Source organism: Euprymna scolopes, chromosome 14, assembly GCF_053919585.1.
Source record: "Euprymna scolopes isolate OS-2025 chromosome 14, ASM5391958v1, whole genome shotgun sequence".
Taxonomy (NCBI): Eukaryota; Metazoa; Mollusca; class Cephalopoda; order Sepiida; family Sepiolidae; genus Euprymna; species Euprymna scolopes.
This window is the reverse complement of record NC_136495.1, coordinates 143189277-143201555: the sequence shown is the minus strand read 5'-3', so window position 1 is coordinate 143201555 and position 12279 is coordinate 143189277.

Here is a 12279-nt window from a genome sequence, read left to right as displayed (position 1 = left end):
TAAAAACATTGTTACATATTTAAAATGAATTGAACTACACGCATGTAATATAGTAAAACCTGATGACCTAGAAAACTTGCCAGGAGTGTATCTCTTTCTAAAATCATCATTCTCTAATGCACATATCATTTGTCGTATTTGGGCTGGTGTATAACATTTAACGTGTGCACTGGTTTACAGAAAATTATCTAACTAAATAATCTATCTCTCACGCTCTAGTCTCTGTCACTTTCTCCCGCTGTATTTACCTGCACTTGTTTTATCAGTATCTTGTTGACAAGAAATAATTGCGGTTCTTAACTTAAGATAAATACCTAGGCTCTAACATAAATGTATTGATTGTAATAAACACCATAAGATTTACAACTTTTTTGGCCAATGTAGACAAGTGTATTTATGCAAAGAACGTAAATAAATCTTGAGTTCTTTTATCAATGAAACCACTGAAGGTGTTTTTCAGTTCAGGTTTTTTAAGCATTTCTCACGCAGGAAGTTGTTGAGATGCTCTTGGAACTGCACGCCTGTGGAACTCTGTTCCGTCTGCCTGCTTCTCACCGGACTACAACGTGGATGTGTTTAAGTCCAATGTTAACAAATTCCTAATGAACCGCCCCCTTAAGTAAACATTTCATCAAATCTCCACACTAACGTAATGTACTTGCAATAACACTTATCCCTGAGTGGCTTCCGGGCCTTGATAAGTGTTGATCACTATGTAGAAAAAAAGTGCTAGTCCGTAGGTGAGAGGTCGGCAAAGTATGGCGATAAGAGAATTTCTTTAACTTCTACAGGGTAGGCTAATCTACGTGCGGTAGCGCACTGTCGTGAATCAGAATTGGACCTTGCTTTGTTTACGAAAAATAGGTGGTTTCGAAGTCTCCGAGGCATTACATCCATTTTTTTACAGTATATTCCATCGTAATTGTTTCCCCTTCGTTACAATAGATTGTAATTTAAACAATTGCATAGATTGAACACGATATTTTAAACGTTGCGTTAAGTAAATGCGTGTTTGTGGAAGCTGTGAAAAAAAATCATATGAAATCAAAATTTCAAATTCCGCAAGAAAATTATACCTCCCATCATACTTCCATCGATAAAGTTTATGCACATGTGTAACCGTCGATGAAATACCATGACCGACGAAGCATTCAGCAAAACTTTACTCCTAATCTCTATAAGACACTAGACGTCAAAAACGCACTTCCATTCTAATTGGTTCTATCCTAGGAAAAAGAAAAAAACCTTCTGCTTAATTTCTCCTATAAATTGTCTGCCTATAAATCTACGCTGTATCAGAGTTGTATATAAACTCATAGTGAAAGTTTTGATTGCTAGATTATGATTACGAAAAAGAAAAAAGAAGTCCGCTCATGGAAAATATGTTTTTTTCATTGCTTATTCATCCTGAACATGTAATGCTGTAATTTGGACGTAAATAGTCACATGTGGTACTAAAATTTACCAGCGTTTTATATATATATATATATATATATATATATATATATATATATATATATATATATATATGTGTGTGTGTGTGTATGTATATATCTATGTATATATATACATATATGTATATATATATATATGTATATATATATATATATATATATATATATATATATATATATATATATATATATATATATACTAGACTAACTGTGACCCGTTCGGTCAGTATGTTATAATAGCTATGGAATTCATGTATGACGTGCCACTTGTGATGTAAAGAAAATAGTTTTTTTTTTTTTTGATATAATAGAAACATTTCTATGAAAGTATCTTAAAATGAAAAATCACGGACGGGTCACTCAATCATGAAAAAAAATCCTCTCTATTCGTGTAAAGTTACCTATTTTTCCGAATAATCGCACAAAAATCGAAAATTAAACATGATTTTCCGACCAATCGAACGCTGACGAAAGTCATTAAGCAGCAAAAACGCACATGAACCTACGGATTAGAAATATAAGAATGAAAAAACACATTAGAATCCTTCAACCAAGTTATAGAAATTTAAAATCTAAAAAAAAAAATAAATTAATAAAAGCTGAAGCAAAAAATAAAACCTAAATAAATGAAATAAAATAAAACTAATATTGAAACAGATTAGAAATGTGTCAACAAATTCACCGTTCTCACACATCTAATTTGTATCTAGAAATGTAAAAAAAAATAAGATAAAAAGGGAGGAAGGGAGGAAGGAAGAGTGACGGAAAAAAGAGTGGTAGTAGTAGTATCAGTAGCAGTAGTCTTGGCTTTACTACAATTGTTCTTATGCTTGTCAACGAGGTAAAGTTGTCTAATTCTAAGAAAATAGCAACAGAATAGTTGTAATAAAGAATCGTTGCAAAACACCTCCTCACCCATGTTAAATAATAATTGTAGAGCAAGCAGAGGGATGCAACGTTTCGTCGATGGGGCAGAGGCTGAAGCTTAGATACCAGTTCAGGGCCTATCAGATTGGCGACGCTTTTTTAAACCTTGTCTAGGAGCGAGAGACTAGTAGCAGATGCACCAGCCCAAATGTGACAACAATACTCCATACATGGGTGAATGGTGGTCTTATAGAAGTACAGGATACTTTCAGGTGTCAGTAGTTTTCTAGCACGGTAAAGAGAGCCTACCTTTTTCACAGCGGCCCTGGCAATGTTTTCAATATAATTGTTCCAGCTCATGTTTCCTGTGAACGTTAGGCCAAGCAGTTTGAAAGATATACTCTCAGACAGGGAGTCACTGGCCATTTCTATTGGTGGCAGAGAAGGTTTCTTGTAATTATTGAAGGAAACCAGTTTAGTCTTGGCAGCATTGAATGTGACCATCCATTTATGTCCCCATTTCACTACAGATTGGAGGTCATCCTCTAGTGTTTTTTGCCATTTCTTTAGATATGTGTTCATTTGTTTTCCTGTCATGCCTTTCATAGAGTGTAGTGTCATCAGCATATACACCCATCTCAGAGGCATTTTTTCGGGGAGGTCATTAATAAATATCAGGGACAATAGGGGTCCAAGGATAGACGCCTGAGACACTCCCGCATTTATATCACACTGTTTAGATGTTTGACCGTCGATGACAACCTGGATTTTTCTCTTGTCTAAGAAGGATTAAATTATGCTAAGTATTCTACCAGTGATACCGTACAATTTAATTTTTCCTGAGGAGGCCCCTGTGCCATACCCTGTCAAAAGCCTTAGATATATATAGAGCTACCGCTCTGCCTTCTCTCTCGGTATATATATATATATATATATATATATATATATATATATATATATATATATACATGTGTATATATGTGTGTGTGTGTGTGTAAAGAGAGAGAGAAAGAGAGTGAGAAAGTGTGAGAGAGAGGGAAGAGAGAAAGTCAGGCTAAAATGAAAGTCTTGTCAAGGCAAAAAGAAACTCTGTAAACATGGAAAATTGTAATTAATGCAACACTAATCTAATAGGAACTCACTAAGCTTGTAAATATTTAGTCGCATGACCCTTCTGCAATTTGACAGCCTTCAAACTTTTTGGGCAATCCTTTTATTGAGCTGCGGCAATACTCGGCATCTCAATATCTTAAATTGCTGTCCAAATATCTCAAGATTTGAAATTTCATCATTGCTTAGCTGTTGCTGAATATAAAACATATACGGTTTTGATCAGATTGAAGTCTAGAGACTGTGCAGGCAAATCGAAACACGGAATATTATGCTCTTCAATGAACTTCTTTACATTTGCCCGCTTTGGGTAATGAGGCATTATCCTGCATAAAGATGGGGTTATCATCCGATTTCTGGTCAAAGTAGGATAGAAAATGGTCAGTTAATATAATAATGTACTGAGAGGAATTATTTCGAACTTGCAAGAGAACTATAGGTCTTGGACCGTTGCCATTAATAACGCCCTATACAAATTTGAACCTCCATCAATCGCAGCGTTGAAACTGCGTCTAAAATGAAATTCCTCTGCCTACTATAACTGCCTAAGTGATTTTTGTGTTCGCTAAAAATCACTTCCGATCAACATAAAGAGTAATAGTGTGCATTGCATTTGCCGAACTTTCGAGGGCGCTTTCTTTTCTTTACAGAAATCCTTGGCTCGCGTCTTGCAACACACCCTACAAATGAAATTTTTCCAAATCTACTTCTGAACATGCAGATGTTTAATGCACTGTTTTCCCTGTTGGAAGTAAATATAGAACGAACAGATGAAGGCGCATCACGAAAACCGGTGCTTTTGAAGTCATTCGTTACGTTTTCTCATATCGCAATCTGCGGTCGATTTATGGATTGCATGAACCAGAATGGTGGAGAATAATGAGCTCCTTACAGTTACTAAGAGAAAAAACGATATATATTGACTACTTGTTACGTTGTGTAACCTGGAACCAACACAATTACGATTAGAGGAACTTTATGGCCTAAAAAGTGGATATTTTAAGCTGGTTATAACTTATTTATTCCTGCGGGGTTTCTTTTTCCCTTCTCGATTTCAAGATATTTTTTACAGTTGAGTTGGACTGTAGGATACTCTATTTACACGTTAAATATAAAGATGTAAAATTACAGACGACTAAAAGGCAAATCAAATGAGGTATACTTTGTTTAAACTATTACATCCAATTTAGCTTAAATTTGCGGTTTTTGAAAAAAATACACTTTTTCTGGCGCCATTATATATATATATATATATATATATATATATATATACATATACATGCATACATATACATATATATATATATATATATATATTCTATACAGTAATACATATATATATATATATATATATATATATATATTCTATGTAGTAATAGAAACAGTTACATATATGTTTGCATTATTTTCGTTGTGTTTCTTTTACTCCGTTTTATTCTTACTAGATTTGTAATAAATATCATAAAAATATTAGTTTGGTGCAACAAAACGTTTTTTTCACATATGTTTACCTTATATATGATTCTTGAATTATTCAGTCATATATATAGCAATGTTATATATCATTTCATGAACGCGTTTTTTAATCTATCGACTCGTGTTATTCGTTACCGTTCTTAATCCCTTGAACTATTTTTGCAGGCTTTTCGACAGCATGGACAAAATTCAAATCCGCAATATTTTCTTGTTCCTGTTAAAACTAGGTTGACAAGTTGACTGCAAAGCTGGGAATATCATTTATTCAATTGGCTAAGAAACCACTATCGAACGTGTGGCACAACGGTATTTCTAGAAATTTCGCAATGCTGACGAGAGCCTCGGGAATTTAGACAGTCGCGGCACGCTGACATCAGATGAATACGGACATTTGAAAGCCTTTATTATAGCCAATCCTCGCATAACTACAGAGTATTGTGGTTGAACTCGAGGTCGATCACACGACAGTTGTCCTGCAATTTGAAGCAAATAAGGAAGTAAAAAAAATTAGATAAATGAATTGAACGGTAATAATAAAAAATATCGTACAAAAAACTTCAACCTGAACTAGCGCCCATACTTACAAAACTGTTTAAACGTTGTCTTAAGGAGAATAGATTCCCATCTCCCTGGAAAATTTCATCAGTATGCCCTGTATTTAAGAATTCAGGTGATCGCTCATCCCCCTCTCAGTACAGGACAATAAGTCTCCTGTGCGTCATGAGTATGTTGTTGGAATCTGTGTTAAATACAGAAGTAATCAACCATCTCACCAAAAATAACTTTCTTAGTTACACTCAATATGGTTTCCGTTCTGCTAGATCTACAGCAGATGTGCTTACAGTTATATCTCATAGGATTAGCAAATCTCTCGACGGAGGCCACTTTTCTATGGCAATTGCTCTTGACATATCTAAGGCCTTTGATAGGGTATGGCATAAAGGTTTACTTCATAAGATCTCTAGCTATGATATAGCTGGAAATGTTTTCTCAATTATTAAATCATTTCTTTCTGGTAGGTTCATAAGAGTAGTAGTTGAGGGGCAAAAATCAGAAGCTCACAGTATTAATGCCGGTGTCCCTCAGGGGTCCATCCTGGGCCAGACTCTTTTCCTGATCTACATTAATGATCTTCCAAATCACATCCTTACATCATTTGTAGATATTTATGCTGACGACACTATAATTTATGGTAGCACATCTAAGACAGAAAACGACCAAGTTCTCTCCAATTATCTCTCCTCTTATATTGAGCACGTAGTACAATGGGGAAAGGGATGGCTGGTTACTTTTAATACATCTAAAACCAAGTAATTGTCTGTATTTTTGAGATGAGGTGTTTTCATTGATTGAGATCGTCGGACTGACTTCCTCATCTTGGTTGTTATTGTCACAAAGTTTCGGCCTTGAATAACAACATAGGTTTAACATTAACAAAAAACAACTAAGAATTGTCCTAGTGACATATGGCCGAGTGGTCCTAGACGTTGTATCAAATTTGACAGTTATCCAAAGGTGCTGAGTTACATCCTGAACGAAGGCAGTGAAAAAAGTAACATTGAAAACAGAGAATCAGCAACTATGTCCCAAAGCCTAGCTGGAGTCCGAACACGGTACCCCCGTCATAATAATAAAGGGTTGGTTTCAAGACTCCTAACAAACAGTTTACCTGACGAAGACCGGAGGGCAAAACGGCGAAACGGTGTGACAATAACAACCAAGATGAGGAAGCCAGTCCGGCAATCTTCTCTATCTAAAACCAAACTTCTCTTTTTACACCATCCACATTCTGATCCACATCTGCCATCAATTGAAATGAATGGCTCTCCTCTTCAGGAGGCCTCAAGTTTTGACAAGCTTCTGGGCTTGACCTTTACTCCTGATCTTAAATGGAACACGTACATCAAATATGTTGCCAAGGCCGCTGGAAAAATGGTGGGATCTTTCTATCGATCCTGTAAATATCTCACTGCTGATGCTATTCTCTATCTATATAAGACCCAGGTACGTCCAAGGATGGAATATTGTTGCCACATCTGGGCAGGAGCTGCTAGAAAGGACTTGTCCTGCCTTGATAAAGTTCAAAATAGACTTCGTAGCCTCGTAGGAGATGCCCTTTTCTCTTCCTTGCAACCTCTATCTCACAAAAGAGATGTTTCGAGTTCGTCTCTGATGTATCGTTATTTTCATGGAAAGTGTTCAACTGAGCTTCAATCTATGGTCCTCCTCGCCAAACTTTCACAAGAAACACTCGCCTAGCTGTACACACGATCAATAATTCCCCCAACTCTTTATCTGTGCCTAAACCTAAACGTAGATTCCATGAACAAAGCTTCTTTCTTAGAACTGCACGCCTGTGGAATTGTCTTCCGTTTTCCTGCTTTCCGGCTGACTGCAATATGGTTGTCCTCAAGTCTAACGTAAATAAGTTCTTGATGAGCCGTTCTATATAAGTTATCAAATTTACCAAATTTTCATTACTAATGATTACTATATTGTCCAATGTCTACTGTACACTCTTTAACCCTTATCCCTTAGTGGCCACTTGGCCTTGATAAGTGGTGATGCCTATGTAAAAAAAGAAACAAACAGTGTCTTCCACGCTCTTGCTGCGCAATAAAAGCGACCGATTTCTCGGGCCGATTGTGATGTGCGATTGCAAGTCGATTCTTTACAACCGGCGGCGTTCGGAAAAGCTCCACAGTACTTCCCGAAGGCAAAATTGCACCCGAAACAGGGTATGGTGACTGTTTTATTGTCTGCAGCAGGTATTTGCCATTACTACTTCATAAATCCGGGCGAAATTACTACCGCAGCGAAATACTACCGACAAATTCACAATATGCACAAGAAGAACCATTGTATGTACCTGATATTGGTAAATATAAAGAGAGTCATATTCTTCTACGACAACGTTCGCATGCATGTTGCTCAATTGACCCTGCAGAAGCTTAACGCATTAAGCGACAATTACCGAAACTATCGCCCAACAACCTGCGCGAAAAATGCTTAAAAAACGGTATGATACCGAATCGGCCAACAAATGGCTTTATCTTTTCCACGGCGCCGGAGTTCTATGCTCATGGGATGAATAAACTTATTTCCTCTTGGCAGAAATGTATTCAAATTAATGGTTATTGTTTCAATCAATAACGTTTATTATGAAAGGATTGATGATCTTTTTAAGTTGATGGTCAAAAAACAATATCAGTTTTGCACCGATCTACTATTCAACCCTAGGCAGTTCTTTTATGCATCTTAATCCGTTTAAACTATTTTTAAGCAGGCACAAGTCGGTAAAAAAAATAAATCGCAATGCATTTTGTACATCCATCTATATTAATTTTCTATTTTTTTATATTTCTCATAATTAATATGCGTGTCAAATTTGTGCACACATTACATCTCCCAAATAGTTTTTTTTTTTAATTTTTTGCCTTTCAAATCACGACTCGATATGTAATAATACATAGGAAATCTGGACAAATGAAACTATCATATTCAAGCGGAATTTACGACGAAGTAACGCCATGAGTGCCCCCGCTAGTATATATTGTTTCATTTTTGAAGTCTTTGTTTTGCTTACACAGTATATATATATATATATATATATATATATATATATATATGTATATATATATATATATATATATATATATATATATATATATATATATATATATATATATACTGTGTAAGCAAAACTAAGACTTCAAAACAACGTGTTGGTAACAACAGAAAGTGTATTTCAATTCACGTTACAATTGTTTCCATGCCCAGTTCGACAATTTCAAGCATTATGTCGTTGAAAATTTTCAAAACCAGCATTTCTTCAGACTTTATGAATAAGCACACTTTTGGCAATCGATCATTTTATGAAGAGAAGAGGAAGGAAGGGGAAATCCCTAGGTTGAAAGGCATGCATAAAAACATCTACCTTTGTTGTGGTTACGGAAAATCCCGTATATATATATATATATATATATATATATATATATATATATATATATATATATATATATATACGTATATTTTTTACACAAGCGTCCACACATTATCAAGCCCAATAGGCCACTCAAGGATAAGGGATAAAAAGTGTACAGTAGAAATTGGAAAATATAGTAATCATTAGTAATTAAAATTCGGTAAATTTGTTAACTTATATGGAACGGCTCATCAAGAACTTATTTACGTTAGACTTGAAGACAGCCATATTGTACTCAGCCGGAAAGCAGGAAAACGGAAGACACTTCCACAGGCGTGCAGTTCTAAGAAAGAAGCTTTGTTCATGGAATCTACGTTTAGGTGGAAGCACAGATAAAGAGTTGGGGGAATTATTGATCGTGTTTTCAGCTGGACGAGTGTTTCTTGTGAAAGTTTGGCGAGGGGGGACCATAGATTGACGCTCAGTCGAACAATTTCCCTCAGAATAAAGATACATCAGAGAAAAGATCGCACCATCCCTTCTGTGAGATAAAGGTTGCAGGGAAGAGAAAAGGGCATCGTCTACGAGGCTACGAAGTCTATTTTGAACTCTATTAAGGCAGGACGAGTTCTTTCTAGCAGCTCTTGCGCAATATATATATATATATATATATATATATATATATATATATATAAATTGGTACATTTAATTTGTTATGATATATTGAATTGCATACATCTATATATCTATAAAACTCTATAATTATACATGTGTCTATCGCTCCCTCTTTCTATTCATATATATATATATATATATATATATATATATATATATATATATATATGAATAGAAAGAGGGAGCGATAGAAAAAAGATATAATTATGTATATATGAGATGGATACACACACACACGCACACACATATATATATATATATATTTATATATACAATGTTGTAATGGAAACAGTTGTGTGTACACGTGAGTATGGGCGTTTTTTTTCGATTTATTTCGTTGTGTTATTTTAATCATTTTTATTCTTATCTCTACTACAATGCTGGTGATAAATATTTTGCCACGACTTAACATTGGCCGCTTCGGAAACTAGACAGTGTCATAGTTAATCTATCAGACCAAAGATTAATTCACATTGCTCTCCAATGCCTTGAACGTATTTTATTAAGCTGCTTATCTGATTTCAAATACACAGAACAACACACATTTAAAGGGCATCACATTCGCTGAACAAGGAATAAGTCATAATACATAAACCTTTGCCAAAAGATAACGTTGTATTTTGAAATCAGATAACTCTACTAGAGTTTGACTTTTTCTGTGACTTATAGATCCAATTTTTTTTATTTTATATTTTGATATTTTATTGTTTTTGGATTGAGTAAGACCCTGTGGATTTAGTTCACGATGTTTTGGCCTAAAGAATACAAATCACTCAGCAATATAATTGTTTCATTCTTATAAAAAAAAAAAAACTCGGAAATATTACTGGCTCGGTTTATGGATCTTATCATTAAATTCCTTGCCAATATTTGTTATTATATTTTTCTTTCAGCAACTAAAAAAGACGATACAACCAAACGACATACTTTTAGAAGTGTTGGTCTTTAAACTATTACATCTTAATATTTATTAATATTTTTCTTTTTTAAACACTAAGTACGTTTTAGAAATATATATATATATATATATATATATAGATGCATATATATTATTTATATATGTATATAAATATAAATATATATACATAATTATGTATACGCACACACACACACACACACACATATATATATATATATATATATATATATATATCTGTATATACATTATGTGTTTGTGGACGTGTAGTTATATGAATTTAGTTCCACAGTAACATAAATTTAAATAACTATTTTTGGAGAGTACTCAATACCCTAGCAATTCTGTTACAAATGATATGATATACATTTTCTTTATGTAGTATATACTTCTCTTAGAATTACTATATAAAATCCTAAATAATTCGCAAATATTTTTGGTCGCCTACACTGACGATTGCAACTTTAAAAGAATTTCCAGGATCGAATCCCTCTTTAATAATTTTAATGTGTATAAATGAACTAGGTTTCATGCAACTAAAATACGTAGTAGATTTGTTTTTAAGGACACCAGAGGACGTGATGAGATGACTTGGAAAATTGAGATGTTCGCTTGATCTTTTGAATATCTAATCGTCCGCGGGGTTGAGCAACAATACAATAAAGTATTAAATATTGAAAACGATATAATTGTCGTCTTAGAAAAGACGACATCGTTCTATTTTTTTTAATTTTCACCCCAAACAAGGCACAGTGCACTTTGAAGTAGAGGGCAACTATCGGGGACATAATTTGCGGAAGTATTATGAAGGGAGATGAGTAGCAAGATGGTTGTCTACATTACACTTGAACTTCTTCATATCAGTACAGTTGGGAACGCAGAATCTGGGAATGGAATTCCCGAGGCTTGCAGTTCTGGAGAGGAAACTATTAGCGTAAAAGTCTTTCCTACACCTACGGATCTCTTCTGTAAAGCGGTAGGATTAGTTTCTTATCGGGTGTGTCGGGGGTAGTCACGTCGAGGAGACACAAGTGTTTGTAGTTACTCAGAGCATTCACCATTAAAATGCTTGTAGAACAGGCAGAGTGATGCAACATTTCGTCAGTGACAGTTTAGGACCTATCAGGTTGGCGACTCTCTTTTGAACCCTGTCCAGGAGTGAGAGACAAGCAGCAGATACATAAGCGCAAATGTGATAACAGTACTCTATTCATGCGCCTTATAGACGTAAAGGATACTTTCAGGTGTAAGTAATTTCCTAGAACGGTAGAGAAAGCCCACCTTCTTTGCAGCAGCCTTGGCAATGCTCTGAATGTATCTATTCCAGTTCATGCTCCCTTGAAACGTGAGGCCGAGGAGTTTAAAGAAGTACTTTCAGGCAATGTGTACTTGGCTATTGCTATTGGTGGTAGAGAAGGATTCTTGTAGTTATTGAAGGAAACAATCTTAGTCTTGGCAGCATTGATTGCGACCATCCATTTTTGCCCCCATTCCACTATAGATTAGATATCATCCTCTAGTGTTTCTTCCATTTCCTTAGATATGTGTTCATTTGTTTCCCCCACATGCCTTATATCGAGAGGGGTGTCATCTGCAAATATACCCATCTCCAAAAAAATGTTATCAGAGAGGGCATTTATAAACATCAGGAATAATAAAGCCCCAATCTTCTGTTGTTACAAACTACCTATTACATGCCCAGTTGGTTACACATCTTAAGAGCGATACGATCCTTTTCTCATGGCTGAAGGTAGCACAATGTTCAATTAGCGAGATCGCAATTGCGCTGCTGTAAAATTGACGCTCTCTACCGATCCAAGTTGTGACAACGGATCCATTGCCAGCATCATTCAAAT